General features: G+C 47.9%; 1 protein-coding gene across 3 annotated transcripts in view; it reads left to right on the plus strand.

Moving 5' to 3' along the window:
- The first annotated feature begins 5,257 nt into the window (after positions 1-5,257).
- The window catches only part of CYSTM1 (cysteine rich transmembrane module containing 1), a 66,229-nt gene continuing 56,258 nt past the window's right edge, over positions 5,258-15,228 (plus strand). Inside the window, exon 1 of one of the 3 annotated variants that reach the window (XM_079916465.1) lies at positions 5,258-5,421. The gene's annotated coding sequence lies outside the window, so the exon portion shown is untranslated. Of the gene's footprint in view, positions 5,422-6,058; positions 6,153-15,228 lie in introns of those variants that run through there. The other 2 variants (XM_079916464.1, XM_079916466.1) reach the window with 2 other exon arrangements.

The following is a 15,228-nucleotide window of genomic DNA, read 5'->3' on the forward strand; positions in this document are numbered from 1 at the left end:
TTTTCCTGGGGAAGCTGTTCCTTCCAAATTTTAAACTGTGGGGTTTGGGGGGGTGGGCTAACCTTACTCCCAGGCTCCAGAGGACAGCATGGAACTAGCCAAGATGTCACATCCTCTGGCTGCAACCACACATTCAGAGAAAAGCAAGTTACCCAAAGCCGATGCAAACAGTCAGACTCCAGTCTGGAGCTTTTCTTAGTACTGTTGGGAAAGAGAAAGCCTTTTGTCTGCTCGGAACTTTTTGCTATGAGAATGTAATTCTGACACTCTCAGAGGGACTGCCTGAGAATGCAGAGAAGAGAGCTGAGAGATCAAGAGAGGAGACTCCTGGTGATACTGTTTGAGTGCCCGGATCTGGCTATGCCTGAAGTTCAGATTTGCCTCTGGACTCCTGGTTTCAAGAGCCAATAAATTCTCTCTCCCTCTTTCTTAAACTGATTTGAACAGCATTTTAGTCACTTGCAATGGAGACACTCCTGACTAGCAAATTGGAATTCGAAAATGTAAATCAGAAGAAGAGGCATAAAACTGTGAGACTCATTGCTCAGGTAAAACCCAAAACCTTAAACCATGACCAGAAGCAAACTCATGCCTCTTTCTACTTCACATGAACCTCAAATTCCATTAGAACCAGGCAGAGCAGTGAGCTAGTGAACAGCAGAAGTGAAATTTTCTTCTCCTTTCTTTAACATCCTCACACACAAAAAGAATCTGGTCATTCTTTTCTGGGTTTTGTGCATGTGCTGTCCACACTCACTGGCTTTCCTTTCACATGTGTTCATTTGTCTGCTTCCACGGGGGGAAGACATTGAAATAAGCCAGAGGCCAAGTCTTAGTGGATTTCTCCAGTGCTTTAAAACTCTGTTCTTAGGGGAATTCCACAGTGTTTGCCATTGAGCCTGAGAGCTCCAGAAAATCATTGTCTGACTTGTGCAGCATGTAGAGATGTTCATTTAACAGGGTTACTGAGCGCCTCTGCCTGCCGGGCTCTGACCGCCACACACGTGTGAGCAAGGGGGCACAGTCTTTCTCTTTTTCAGGAGGGGTGGTTTCTAGTACTTCGTCAGCCCTTCCTTACCCTTTGGGGCTGCACCTCTGCCCCTACTCTCCCTTCTGACCAGGTTGGATTCTGCTGCTCAATGATTCTTTACAAAACACTGCATCCCATTCCCATTTCCCATTCTGAGGAGCTTCAGTGGTTTCCTATACTTTTTGTATTAAATCGATACTCTTCTCAGGCCTTAATAAAACTAATACTAATAATAAAGAGAAGTGAATAGTTTGGAGCACTTACTATGTGCCAAGTGCCACATTTAGGTTTCATATGCATTATCTTAGTTAATCCTCAAAATAACACTATAGATACACTGGGGGTGGGGATGAGGGTGGGAAATAAAAACACTGTAAAGCAGATAACAATGTTATGCCTATTTTTTTCCAGATAAGGAAGCTAACGCACAGAGAGGTTAAATAACTTACTCAAGGTCATGTGGCCAATAAGTGATGGAGGTCGACCCTGTCACTCTGGCTCCAGACCCCATGTTTCTACCAGAAGATTTTGCTATCTCAGAAGCTCCTCTACAATCTGCTGTGTCTCTACCTTATTTCTCACAACTGTCCAATTTCCACAGTCCACTTAGGTTGATCTTATGTCTCTGCCCACCATTCTCTAGTGTTATTGCCCTTGCTTATTTGTTCATTCATTCATTCAGCAAATATTTACTGAGCCCCTGTCTCAGGTGTTCATGTCGTCCAGATGATATAACCAAGAATGCTCTCTTCTCTCACCACTTCTCCAAATCCTCCAAATTTCAGGCTTTGTTCCAGACCCTTTCTTTTATACATCCCACTTCAGCCAATGCAGCTGGCATGGCATCCCTCTCCATGAATGCTGAGGGCAGAGAAGGGCATGACATAGTTTAGCACTCAATTTCACAGGGGCTTTGTGACCTCTCATGCTGTCTCACTGTCCTAGCAGGAGTGTGATGTCTGGAGGACCGAGTCAGAGAACTTGCTCCTTTCATATCCATCACAGTGTGGAGTGTAGATTAGGCATCCAAGAAACATTCTTTCACCCAATTGGTGACTGAACAAATGGGGTCCAATGAAAATACAACGATTTTTTTTTTTTTTTTTTTTTTTTTTTTGTGGTACGCAGGCCTCTCACTGTTGTGGCCTCTCCCGTTGAGGAGCACAAACTGCGGACACGCAGGCTCAGCGGCCATGACTCACGGGCCCAGCCGCTCCGCGGCATGTGGGATCTTCCCGGACCGGGGCACGAACCTGTGTCCCCTGCATCGGCAGGCGGACTCTCAACCACTGCGCCACCAGGGAAGTCCACAACGATTTTTTTAAAAATTAATTTATTTATATTTTTGGCTGCGTTGGGTCTTCGTTGCTGCGCTCAGTCTTTCTCTAGTTGCAGTGAGCTGGGGCTCCTCTTCATTGCAGTGCACGGGCTTCTCCTTGAAGTGGCTTCTCTTGTTGTGGAGCATGGGCTCTAGGCGCGCGGGCTTCAGTAGTGTGGCACTTGGGCTCAGTAGTTGTGGCGCACGGGATTAGCTGCTCTGCGGCATGTGGGATCTTCCTGGACCAGGGCTTGAACTCATGTTCCCTGCATTGGCAGGCAGATTCTTAACCACTGTGCCACCAGGCAAGCCCTACAATGATTTTTTAAATGGCCTTCTGAAAAACTGTGAATCTGGGTTCTTCCTTTGACCTAGAATTCACCTCAAGTTGATGACAGTCTCCTGAGGTAGGTATTATACCCATTTTACAGATAAGACTGAGGCTCAAGGAAGGTGGGTAACTTGTCTGATTTCACAAAATGAATATACCTCAGAGCACAGTTTCCCAACCCCTGCATCATGCTGCCTCCACAATCCTTGGATGGTTCTCCTGAGTTCACAAATGTTGAAAATCCATTGCAGTTCCAGTGGCTAATGGACTTTCACAAAAAATATGCTTCGTCAGGACCTTCCACACAGACATTTTTATTTCTGGGAATGGAAACTTGTGAAGAAACTCCAGTGACTTCTACATCTGGCTGGCTGCTTACTCCTGGGACTTGAGGTCAAATCCTAGAAAAGAGTCATGTGGGATGTGCTCCCTGGCCATGTCTCTGGTTCTTGGATGCTGCCAAGTAACATTCCTTGAGTTTGTACTCATCTGATAGCACTCCTTCCTCAAGGGGGTGGTGGGGATGGGGGTGGGGAACGTTCTATTTTTTCCTTTGGTGGTTATGCCCTGTCACACCCAAGCAGCTCAGTAAAAGGGGAGTGGCCAAGGACCTTACTGAAAACACCGTTCTTTCATCTCTTCTCCCCCAGCATGACCCCATATGTCCCAGCTGCCCTCTCCAGCCTCGCTCCCTTGCAGGGGCAGTTATCTCCGCCTTGGCCCTCACCCTCACCTTGCCCTGCCCACAGTAGAGCCTCAGAGGCCCTGTGCTTTCCCCTCGGGCCTACATCAGGTTCTTCTCACCTGCTCCTCCTTCTCTGCAGTCCTCACTTTTGCAGCCTCTCAGCCTCCCTTCCCTTAATGCTATTAGTACACGTTTCCATTCAGCAGCCTCTCCCCAAACCACTGCTCCTTCTCCTTTCTCTAGATCCCTTCTCCATTCTCTCTGCTCCTAGCACTTCTCCCCTCCACTGCCTCCCTCAAACCTCATTCTAGCCCAACTCTTCCCCAACCTGTCCCTAACCTGCAGTTGGAGTTCCCCTCCTCAGATCTGCCACCCCAGGTGTGGCTGCCCCTGCCCTGCTCCCACCATCTTCCTGCCTCCGAATCTCTGCCCTTTGGGACCTGGGCTCATGTTTTAAATCTCTTCTCTCCTATTAGTACACCTCTGACTGGAGTCATGACTCTACTTTATCTTTCACAGCTGTCTTTTATTCCCGTTTGTATGCTAGTTTCTTTTTTTTTTTAAAGATTTTTTTTGATGTGGACCATTTTTAAAGTCTTTATTGAATTTGTTACAATATTGCTTCTGTTTTATGTTTTGGTTTTTTGGCCACGAGGCCTGTGGGATCATTGTTCCCTGACCAGGGCTCAAACCCGCATCCCCTGCATTGGAAGGCGAAGTCTCAACCACTGGACTGCCAGAGAAGTCCCGCTAGTTTCTTTTTTAAATAAATGTATAAAAATAAAGAAGTGTCACTTAAAATGAAACTATTAAGTAAACAGCACAGGTGGTACTTGGATATGAGGTACACCACCGATAAACTCCTGATCTTCAAGAATCGTGCCTCAAGCAGCCTGGAATTGCTCATTGCTCATTGCACACATTCTAGTGTGCTCACTAGAAGTTATTTATAAAATAACTTTTTGGTTTAAAATCCCACAGGCTGAGAGGGAAGGACGACATACATGAAACCTCCATAGTGGTGCAGGGACTAGAAGAGTAAAACTTAAATGGAACTCAGAAAATGAAGGGACGAAATAAGCAGTGGCTTTCAAACCAGGACCTCCATGGAGTGTTAGATTTTCATTTTGAAGCTGATGGTCTACGTCTAGCAACTGGAAAGTCATAGAGGTGCAGGCATACGATTATAGTGAGCAAGGGGAGGAAATTGAGAAAATCGATATCTAATCTGAAAAACAAAAAAGCTTTTCAAGTAGGACATCCGGGCTTGTTCTAGGCTTTGCTCTGGGAGTGTTTCAGTGCTTTCTCTTTCTGTTGGAATAGAAGGAGGCCTTCAGGACAGGAGGTCTGGGCCTGGGCTACAGCCCGTCTCCTCCCCTCTCCTGAATGAATTAAGCCTTACTACTTTCTCCAGCAAAGGCTGCACTACTTGTTGAGAGGCTTATGGGGAAAGTTGCCAAAGAGCAATCCAGTTATCAGCCTCAGCCCCAGCCCTCTCAGGTACAGTTCGCGGAGCAAACCCTCGAACCTAGTTGGGTCTAGACCCAGAAGACACGGAGAGGAGCAGCCCACAAGCGAACCTGCGTGCCACGCACTGAACCGGGTATGGTGGGGACACAGGCCCTGCCAGCCAGGCACTTGCACTGGCGGCGAGGGGATAACGTCTGGAGTCTCGGAGCACTGATCGAACTTGATGCCTGTGCCTGTTGGGGTCTCAGGTATCCATTCCAACTCGGAGGCCTGAGCAGCCAGGCCAGAGACGGACCTCGAGGCTCCGCGTCGTCAACAGCCCGGGAGCGCTTCAGGAGGCGCTTCCAGGACCAGCTGCAGGGAACTGGGCTCTTGCTATGACACCGCCCACCGCCTTGCCCCGCCCCGTGCGGGTTGCCAAGGTGATCAGGTGACTCTGAGCTCGCGGCGCTCGGGCCGGTTGTGACGTCAGGCGCGCCCAGGCTCCTCACTCGCTCCTTGGCAGGTGCGGCGCGACTAGTGCGGTCTCGTCTGATCCCAGCGGGTCCGGGCCGAACCAGTGCCTAGCAGTTTCGAAGAGAAGAGAGGTAAGGTGCGGCGGAGCCGGACCCGGCCAAGATGGGACCAGGGAGGGGGTGAGGCGCGGGCAGGGCCCTTCCGGGGTTTTGCGCTCCCCCGAGCTCCCCAGAGGGCGCCGGAAGAGCGAAGGGCCCCGGGGCGGGATGGGCCGGCTCCGGCCGAGGAGCGCGCACGGGCTGGGAGAGAGGCCAGGAGCTGGGGAGCGGTTGCAGCCGGCCCGATGCCCACCCCGGCTCATCGCGGCTGCTCCTCCGGGTCCCGTCGCAGCGCCGCTGGCGGAGGCTGGGAAGATCCAGCGCCGCCCGCCCGGCCTCTGGGCAGTGGACTAAGGGGCTCCGCGTTGCGAGAAGTCGGCTGACTGAGAGCTGGGCTCGCCACACCCGGTCTCGGGAGACGTCTGCGGGAGGCTTCTGCATCTCTTCGCCTTGGGCTGCGATTTCTAGGGCGCTGCCGGGGATCCACTCCGTGCTCTGAGCCGGGCCTGCTGGGGCGGGAGAGCGCTCGGGAGCCCCTCGGGTGGGAGCAGGGGCCGGGGGTGTTCAGGAAAGGTGTTGCGGGGGAAAAGGAATCTTCACTATTGAGAACGGTGTCTAGGGATCTGAATAGACCTGTTGGAGGAAGTGAAATCTGAGCGGAGCCCTGAGGGGGGCGGCTAATCTCCGGCAGCTGTGGGCATTGGACGAGTAGAGGGAGGGAAAGGGGACCTCTGGAGAAGGAGACCTTGAGTCTCGCGCTGGAGGTAAGGGAAAGACGATTCGGCGACTTACTGGACCGAGTGCTAGGGCGGTTTTGGGGGCGGAGGGGAAGTTTGGAGATTTAGGTTAGGGCCGGTTGGGGAAAACTCTTTGAGCGCTCAGCTGAGGGTTTGTGTACTGTGGGGAGCCATTGAAGCGTCGGCTGGGTTGGGGTAGGGGAACACTGGGATGGGGAGACACCGAGGAGGCAGGAAAAGAGGTGACAACGCCTAGAACTCTGGTCCGTTGGGATTCTGTGAACCCTGCTTCTGAAATCTTTGTATCAGACAAGGATGTGGGAGCAGGCAGCCAGGTGCCAATTACCCCGGCCATTGTTAGCAGATTTTTAAAAAATTCCTTCTTATGCGGGAAAGGAAGCACGCAGCTGCGGCTCATTTTCTCTTCTCATTTGGCCGGGTGAGTTAATGACTCTCTGAGGGCTTTGCTACCCTTGATATGCACTGAGGTTGTATTGTCCAGAGCACTTACCCTTTAGAAATTTCAGCGTGTTCTACAAACACCTCTTATCCCCAGGGTGAAACCCAACCCTGAGCGAGTAGTAGGAGATTTAATGGCAGAGAAGTTATTGAAGGATAATCAGTGCCCCAAACATGAATGGGGGCATTGGGGAAGCTGAAAGGAGTCCCCTGCTCTTTGTTAATTGTAGAACAGAGTTCCCCTTTCCTACCTGCTACCCTCAGTTTGTGGGCTTCTTAGGTAAGGCTGCTTAAGTGTTAATTGGCCATTTTGTCTTAAATTCTTGAGAAATAGGAAGAAGATATTTTGATTTTTGAAGAGGAATGATTTGGTGATATATGGGTTTTTTTCCAGCTCTGAAATTTACTGATCCTGTGAACAACAAAAAGCACACAGTTGTCCTTTTTAGATTGAACCTTTCACAAACTTCTGTTTTCTGGGAGGAAGTGAAATAGCTGAAACTTCTCACCAATTTGTTTTGTATTTGTTTGACTCCAGAAAACAGAATTGGACTCCAGGAATCCTGTACAGTAAAAGGCAGTTGAGGGAATTGCTGAGAACTTGGCAAGGTGGCTGCAGCTGGTTTATGCATTAAACGGAGAAACCAGCACAGCACTCAAGGGAGGACAAATCCAGAGTGCTGGCAGCTGGGGAGAGCGAGCTTCCCAGTCAGATCAGCCACATCATTCTCTGTAAAACATGTCTTAAGACAGGTCATTTGAGCATTGAGCAATGTGTGTTTACCACATATTTCTACTTACCTGAAGAGTCCCCCCCCCCCTCCGTGTACCTATTCATTGGCTGGGCTTGTTATGAAAGAGCTTTTTACAGGGCTCTCCAGAAGCCCCATAATATTAAGAATCGCTGGAAGTTAGATTTCTGGGCCACATTTTTAAAAAACTGTTAACCATTTTCTAAATGGTCTTTGGAATTATTTGGAACGGCCAACTAATCATGCTTCCTTTGGAAACAGTCCACTCCCCCTCCCCCAGACACTGTAACTATGTGCTGTCAGGGCGGTTAAGTAGGCCGAGAGTTTTGGGAAATTTTCTGCTTTCATTCACCCCGGCTGCCCCCACAAATGTTCCCATTGGTAGAGAATTTAAGACTTCAATGTTAGGAAAGAAAGATAGTGTTTCCCTCAACACAAGCAATGATAAACACCAGGCCTGGCTGTTCTGTTGAAGAACAGAAATACCCTCCCTTAAGGGGAACTGGGCCCAGGTGGGAACCAGGGCTAGGGTATGAGCCAGAGACCCCCACGAGCGTTCTAGGCCTGCACCTTTGTCACCCAAGGGCAGGCCCTCCTTTCTTGGCTGGAAACAGTCCTCAACCTTGAAACGGGGTAATGGACCGCAGCACACCATAGCAGGTCCTCTGCACAGCAAGGCCTCCTAAGGGTTTGTAATGCAGAGACTCTGCCTGGGCAATGGAGCACGGACCGCTTATGGCCAACTTTTCAGCATAAAGCTCTACACTGCCCTCATGGAAGCCAAATCTCTTCTGAAGCACAGTAGTCAATTCCTGGATCCGTCAGCCCTTCCTCACCAAGAACATTCTGTGTCCTGGTGGCCAAGATAATGATTTCTGTCCTGGTTGGTGTAACTCGGACCTCAACTCCAGAGTACCCATCTTCAGCCAGCTCCCTAGTGAGAAACTCGTTCAGTTCAGCTTTGAATATGCCGTCAGTGACAAACTTCCTCTTCTTGGAAATCTGCACGGCCATTTTGCCACCGCGCTCCGCCGAAAGGAAAGGCTTCACAGAGGGGCCCCCCCCCATAAATTTATTTATTTATTTATTTATTTATTTTTGGCTCTGTTGGGTCTTTGTTGCTGCGCGCGGGCTTGCTCTAGTTGTGGAGAGCGGGGTGGGGGTGGGCGTTACTCTTCGTTGTGGTGCGTGGGCTTCTCATTGTGGTGGCTTCTCTTGTTGCGGAGCACGGGCTCTAGGCGCGCGGGCTCAGTAGTTGTGACTCACAGGCTCTGGAGCACAGGCTCGGTAGTTGTGGCGCGTGGGCTTAGTTTCTCCACGGCATGTGGGATTTTCCCCGCCCAGGGCTCGAACCCGTGTCCCCTGCATTGACAGGCGGATTCTTAACCACTGCACCACCAGGGAAGTCCTTCACAGAGGTTCTGAAGGAATATTAATGGGAGGCTTTTATGAAATTTGAGCTCCTCTAAAGCAGAATATTTTAATTTTTGGATGATTGATATTTTTTTGAGACGCAGTGAAATAAAAAAAGAGGGTGGACATTCTAAATTTTTTTGGTAAAAGCCTCATTCAGCACCCTAAGGCTTTTTTGTTTTTGTTTCCGGGTGTATTTGGGCTGGGTTACCAATAAGCCAATAATCAGATCTGGAGACCTGAGGGTAAGTGCATGTTTGCATTTCATATGTAAATAAGTTCAGACTGTTTCACACTTTATCCAGCTGGTTTAGAGTGCCTGGAGTAAACCTTGCAGCTTCTTGGGTTTTGGACCCTACATCCTTTCAACCCTAAAGGAGTTATTCACTAAGCACTTCAGAGACTGAAGTGGGCAATAATGCTCACTAAATTGAATGAGGAGTGAAATAGTCATCTTTTAAAATTTCATTCTCCTGAGTCACTCTGCCAGTCCTCCATCAGATAGAGATTCAAGTGCTTGCTGACGTGCCCAGGGAACTACAGAACTACAACATCCGTCTCTCGGACTTGTGACATTTGTTGTCTAGGCATAGTTCTCACAGGGAAGTTCTGACAGGAGAGGCTTCCTGTTTTTCTCAGGCTGAATTGAGTGCTGTGTTCTAGGCCTCCAAGCTCCTCACGCTTGACCAGCCCTACTAATTGGCTTGGCTGTACAATGGGAGTCAGCAATTAAAACACAGCAGTTTAAAAGCAAGGGGATTGGGCATGAGTTGACCCTCCGGGCTCTGGCCAAAAAGGTTCACACCATTTTGGGCACTATATACAAAGGGCTCTTCAAAAGGCAGTGAGCTTAGAATGACTTCTTTTGTAGTTTTTAGGAGACGTATGTGGAATATTAGTACTGATTTAGGCCTCAAAACCAGAGCTAGGAAACTGGATGGGCCCTCAGTTCTAAAGCAAGGGAGGGAGTTCCCTGGTGGCGCAGTGGTTAAGAATCTGCCTGCCAATGCAGGGGACATGGGTTTGATCCCTGGGCCGGGAAGATCCCACATGGTGCGGAACCTCTAAGCCCATGCACCACAACTACTGAGCCCGCGCGCCTAGTCCTGTGCTCTGTAACAAGAGAAGCCACCACAATGAGAAGCCTGTGTACCACAACGAAGAGTAGCTCCCCAGTCTCTGTAACTAGAGAAAGCCTGCACGCAGCAATTAAGACCCAACGCAGCCAAAAAAAAAAAAAAATTAAAAAAAAAGCAAGGGAGATAAATGGTTTGAATCCAGTGTCTGTGGGTAGCAAGTCTGGTATGGCTTTGTCAAAAACAAAGGATGGTTTATATTTTTCTGAACCTTTTGATTAAAGGCATACCTCGTTTCATTGTACTTTGATCTGTTGGGCCTTGCAGATACTGCGATTTTTACAGATAGAAGGTTTGTGGCAACCCTGTGTCTGTCGGCGTCATTTTTCCAACAGCACTTGTTCACTTTGTTTCTCTGTGTCACATTTTGGTAATTCTCGCAATACTTCAAACCTCCATCAGCAAAAAAGATTACAACTCGCTGAAGGCTCAGAAGTTTGTTAGTATTTTTCAGTGATAAAGTATTTTCTTTTTAATATTTATTTTATTTATTTATTTGACTGCGCCGGTTCTTAGCTACAGCATGCGTGTGGGATCTAGTTCCCTGACCAGGGATCCAACCCGTGGCCCCTGCGTTGGGAGCACGGAGTCTTAACCACTGGACCACCAGGGAAGTCCCACAGTGGTGAAGTATTTTTAAATTACGGTGTGTACATTATTTTTTTAGACATAATGCTGTTGTACCCTCAATAGACTACGGTATAGTGAAAACATAACTTTCATCTGCACTGAGAAACCAAAAAATTTGTGTGACTCTCTTTATCGTTGATATTCAGTTTATTGTGGTGATGTGTGTGAATGATTTAAGGGAGTCTTGGTAATCATGGTGAGGGGAGGGTTTGATCTACCTGAATTTACTCATTGGAGAGTAATGCCTTATTCACAGATGCCTTTCATCAGTTCTCTGATTTGTGTTAAAGAGTCATTAGTCTCAAGAGAATTGGCCCAGAAAATAAATCACCACTGAAATCTACCTGGCCTCCTGGCCAGTGTTCAAAGAAAGGCAGGGGTGGGGAACAATTGAATTGCAAAGGTATTTGGGAATAGGAAGACCTGGGAAGTGGTGCTAGACTTCTGCTCTCAGTACTTCACCCATCAGCTTTCAGTATTGGGACCTCGGGCAGGATCATTTGGGGACAGTATGTGTGAAGAGGGGGACTTCTGTAGGAATGTGCCTATCTCATGAGTCCTTGTCGTTAAACCTATACTTACTGCTTTCCTGCTGCCCGCTAGCTTCCCAGAGACCCCAGACCCCGTGTCCCCCCTTCCCCCACCCCCAGCCTTTCTTCCGCAGCACCCTCTCTAAAGGCTGGTGTGATTCATCAATCTCTGATCCAATTTCTGCGTCCTCTGGTTCTGCTGACTTTGCTGAACTAAATCTTGGTGATATTCGATGTGTGATGGTGGCAGAACTCCAGCGAGGGGTGGTTGCATTCTAAGGGCTTGGAGGTAGGTGCTTCATCTGTTTCTCACACTTAATTTGTGTTCCACCTGCATGATTTTTGTCTTATCTCTTTGCCATCAGTACTATTATTTAACATTTTTCTTTAAATTACGCCATTTTTTAAAAACTCTAAAAGTTATTTGAAGGGGAACCTATGATTGGCTTAAATTGGAAACCACTATCACCTGCCACAAATAGAAAGCAAATATTAAAAAGCATAACTATTAAAATTAAGTTGTCTGTCCACATTCCCCAAATCGTTCCACATACTCCAGTTGGAAAAATACTGCCTTCATCCAAAGACATGACTCACTCTGTTAATTTTTTCAGGTGGCAGTAAACAGGTGGTAGGAATGGTTTGGGGGTAGGCAGGCCTTCAGAGAGGGCCCCTTGAATCCCATCTTCTGAAACTCTGCATGGCTATATGACACCAGGAAGACAGCAGAGTGAAAAACGTAGGAACTGAAAAGAAATACATGCAGTCAGTTGAAAACACTGGTGTTTTGACATGAGGTTTGCCAGAAGGAGGCCCAAGTGGTGGTGAGCCTGTATACTACATTAAACTCTAGGCCCTCCACCAGGGATGTGACTTTATTGATGCTGTGTTCTGTTGTTCTTTCTGTGCAGGTGCGCTCTTGGAAAACTCAGGTTTTTGTTCAGGGTGGATGCAGTTTGTTTTCTTGTTTTTGTTTTTAATTCATCAATACTCCATACTACTTTGGGCCCCTTGTCTTCCATACATACAGTTGCTCTTGGTGGATGTTACTAATGACAGAACTCTGAAGTTATCATCTAGCATGTGTTTTTTCTAACCTTTTTGTCCATAATGCGTATTCCTTTAAAAAGATTCTATGAAAATGAAAGCGGGGGGAGTGAGCTGCCCTGGGATGTCTGGTCCTTAGGGTGCTCACATGGCAGGTGTGACTGGTACTTGCTGGTGTTCAGTGAAATCCACTCTTGTCCTTTAAAGCCGCCCTGCGGTGCTGACTGAGCTGCCACTCCCGCAGAGGGTCGGTCAGGAGAGCGTGCTTTAATGGTGGAGCAAAGCCAGGGCTGGGCTGGTAGCCGGCAGGAACCAGGAGTGCTTAGTTAAATTGCCAGCACATGAAGCTGTAGGGGCCTTTTTCTAAGCCGTCAAGATTTCAGTTTTCCCACAAAGCCTAGTCTAATGCTCTGGGAGGGGGCAGGCAGAGCCTGTCTTTCAGGGGCCGTGCTGGTGAGGGACCTGGCCTGGGAAGTGGCCTTGTCAGGCTTGTTGGGAGGGATAGACTGTCCCTTTCTAGTGTGTCCTGTCAAGTTGGCAGGGAGCAGAGTTCCTCCCTTTTCTCTCTCTCCCTGCTCTAACCTATTCTTTAATCTCCCCAACTCACTTTCTCTGTTAACAGCTTTCTTCCCTTTTTCTTTCCCTTCTGTTCACTGCTGCTTTTGCTTCCTACCCTCCCTCTTGCTGGGCTCATTTTCCCTCCATTGTCACTTTGAGGGCTGGCTGTTTGAAGCTCCAGAGTTACAATGCTCTCCTGTACATCCCATGACTAGATGTAATTCAGAGGTCCCCAGCCTTTTTTTCTGAGCAGGAGCCAGCCTTCACTTCCCCATGGCTTTAAGATAGCAGCATCAGTGGGGTGCTGACCGGAGTTCCCGAGCTGAGGGGTGGGACGCAGCTGGTGGTTGGAGTTCCCAAGGGGGGAGTGGGCAGTGGGGGGGTGGGCTTGCTGGCATTATGGGAGCTGTCAGACAAGGGGCTGAGTGAGGTCCACCTTTGGGGTGTCCTTCCAGAAGCTGAAGGCAGAAGGCTGTCCTACATTCAGGTAGTCCTCTGGCTTCTGCAGAGGACCATCCGTGACTAATAAAGGCTGGAGAAGGGGCCCTTGGTGAGGTTGGCCTGAAACCCATGGGACTGTTCACAGCTGTGGATCCTGCCCTGGTGCTGGGACAAAACATGTTCTCAGTGGTAGCTGGATGGTTGTTGGAAGCATCTAGAAGTGTGGCTTTCCTGCTCAACAAGTGAAGAAATAGGTTATTTTCTCCTAAAAGCCATGGGGCAGACATTACCCAAAGATATCTTTCATTTTTTACTGTGTGTAGTCATCTCTCAGTAGTTCCAGGACCCCTTCATACCAAAATAATGTGGATGCTCAAGTCTCGTAAATAAAATGGCATAGGGTTTGCATTTAACCTACGCACATCCTCTGAATACTTTAAATCATCTCTAGATTACTTATTATTTTTTTTATAAATTTATTTTATTTATTTTTGGCTGTGTTGGGTCTTCGTTGCTTCGTGCGGGCTTTCTCTAGTTGTGGCGAGTAGGGGCTACTCTTTGTTGCGGTGGGCAGGCTTCTCTTGTTGCGGAGCACAGGCTCTAGGCGTGTGGGCTCAGTAGTTGTGGCTCATGGGTTCTAGAGCACAGACTCAGTAGTTGTGGCGCATGAGCTTAGTTGCTCCGTGGCATGTGGGATCTTCCCAGACCAAGGATCGAACCCGCGTCTCCTGCATTGGCAGGTGGATTCTTATCCACTATGCCACCAGGGAAGTCCCAATTATTTTATTTCTATTATCAGTGGTACTGAAGGGGAAGAGGAAGGCAGCTAGAGTTCTTTCTCTCATATCCTCAGTACTGGGCTTGTCATGTAATAAGTACTTAATAATGTTGAATAAACAAATGATTAGGTTTGCCAATAGTATCTGACAAGTAAACGAATAAAATTACATGACTCCTATTAAAAGAGATAAAGGATAACTATAGAAAAAGAAGCTGCAGTGATCCTGAAAGTCTACTCTTAGTAAGGCTGTTTGTGAGCGTTATTTCTGACCAGAGTGTGAAGGTTGAGTAATCCGCATTTCCCTTTCTGCCTAACTCTCAGTGTGATCATTGCTTCCCGTTAGAAGCCTTCTCTGACTTCCCTGACCTACTGTCTCTACTTTTTAATTTTTATTTATTTATTTATTTATTTATTTTTTGCGGTACGCGGGCCTCTCACTGTTGTGGCCTCTCCCGTTGTGGAGCACAGGCTCTGGACACGCAGGCTCAGCGGCCATGGCTCACGGGCCCAGCTGCTCAGCGGCCATGGCTCACGGGCCCAGCCGCTGCGCGGCATGTGGGATCTTCCCGGACCGGGGCCCTGCATTGGCAGGCGGACTCTCAACCACTGCGCCACCAGGGAAGCCCTGTCTCTACTTTTTATAGAAGGAACAAATGACTGTGTGAATGGAATAAACGAACACATCAATGCCAAAATTTAACAAAAACTGTAAACCTGAGATGATAGAGCAGCACCAAACCAGTAATTCTAAAGCTTTTTTTAGCCCAACAAACAATACCCAAAATTATGGGTATGAGAATCAAGAAAAACTGGGGGACCTAGAATATAAAATAATCTATTTACGAAGATCCCTAATTAGGGAGTTCAGAAAAGACACAGAGGAGGTCTTCAGAGTAAAATCCGCCCTTTTTTTAAAAAAAACTTTACAATTTTATAAATTCCCAAGAAGGATATGTAAAGATGGAGGGATAAGCATGACTTCTGGCTTTGAAGATAAGAATAGTCCCAAGGTAGGGGAAGTCTGCATGTAACCAAGAGAATTTTTTTTTTAACCCCATGTTTGGTACTTAGCCAAGTGACTTTTCAGTTTGAAGCAGAGAAAAAACATTTAAAGAACTTAAGAAGCTGAAGTGTCTTGTGAAACAAAGAATCATGGGACTTCCCTGGCAGTCCAGTGGTTAAGACTCTGCACGTCCACTGCAGGGGCTACGGGTTCGATCCCTGGTCGGGGAACTAAGATTCCACATGCCGCATGGAGTGCCTCCCCCCCACAAAAAAGAACCACAATTACAAAAATCACTGTAAAAAGCAGTGAAGAGCAGATATAAAATAGTTTATCCACAAGGGAAAATTAAT

The sequence above is a fragment of the Stenella coeruleoalba genome (genome assembly GCF_951394435.1).
Source record: "Stenella coeruleoalba genome assembly, chromosome: 3".
NCBI classification, from domain to species: Eukaryota; Metazoa; Chordata; class Mammalia; order Artiodactyla; family Delphinidae; genus Stenella; species Stenella coeruleoalba.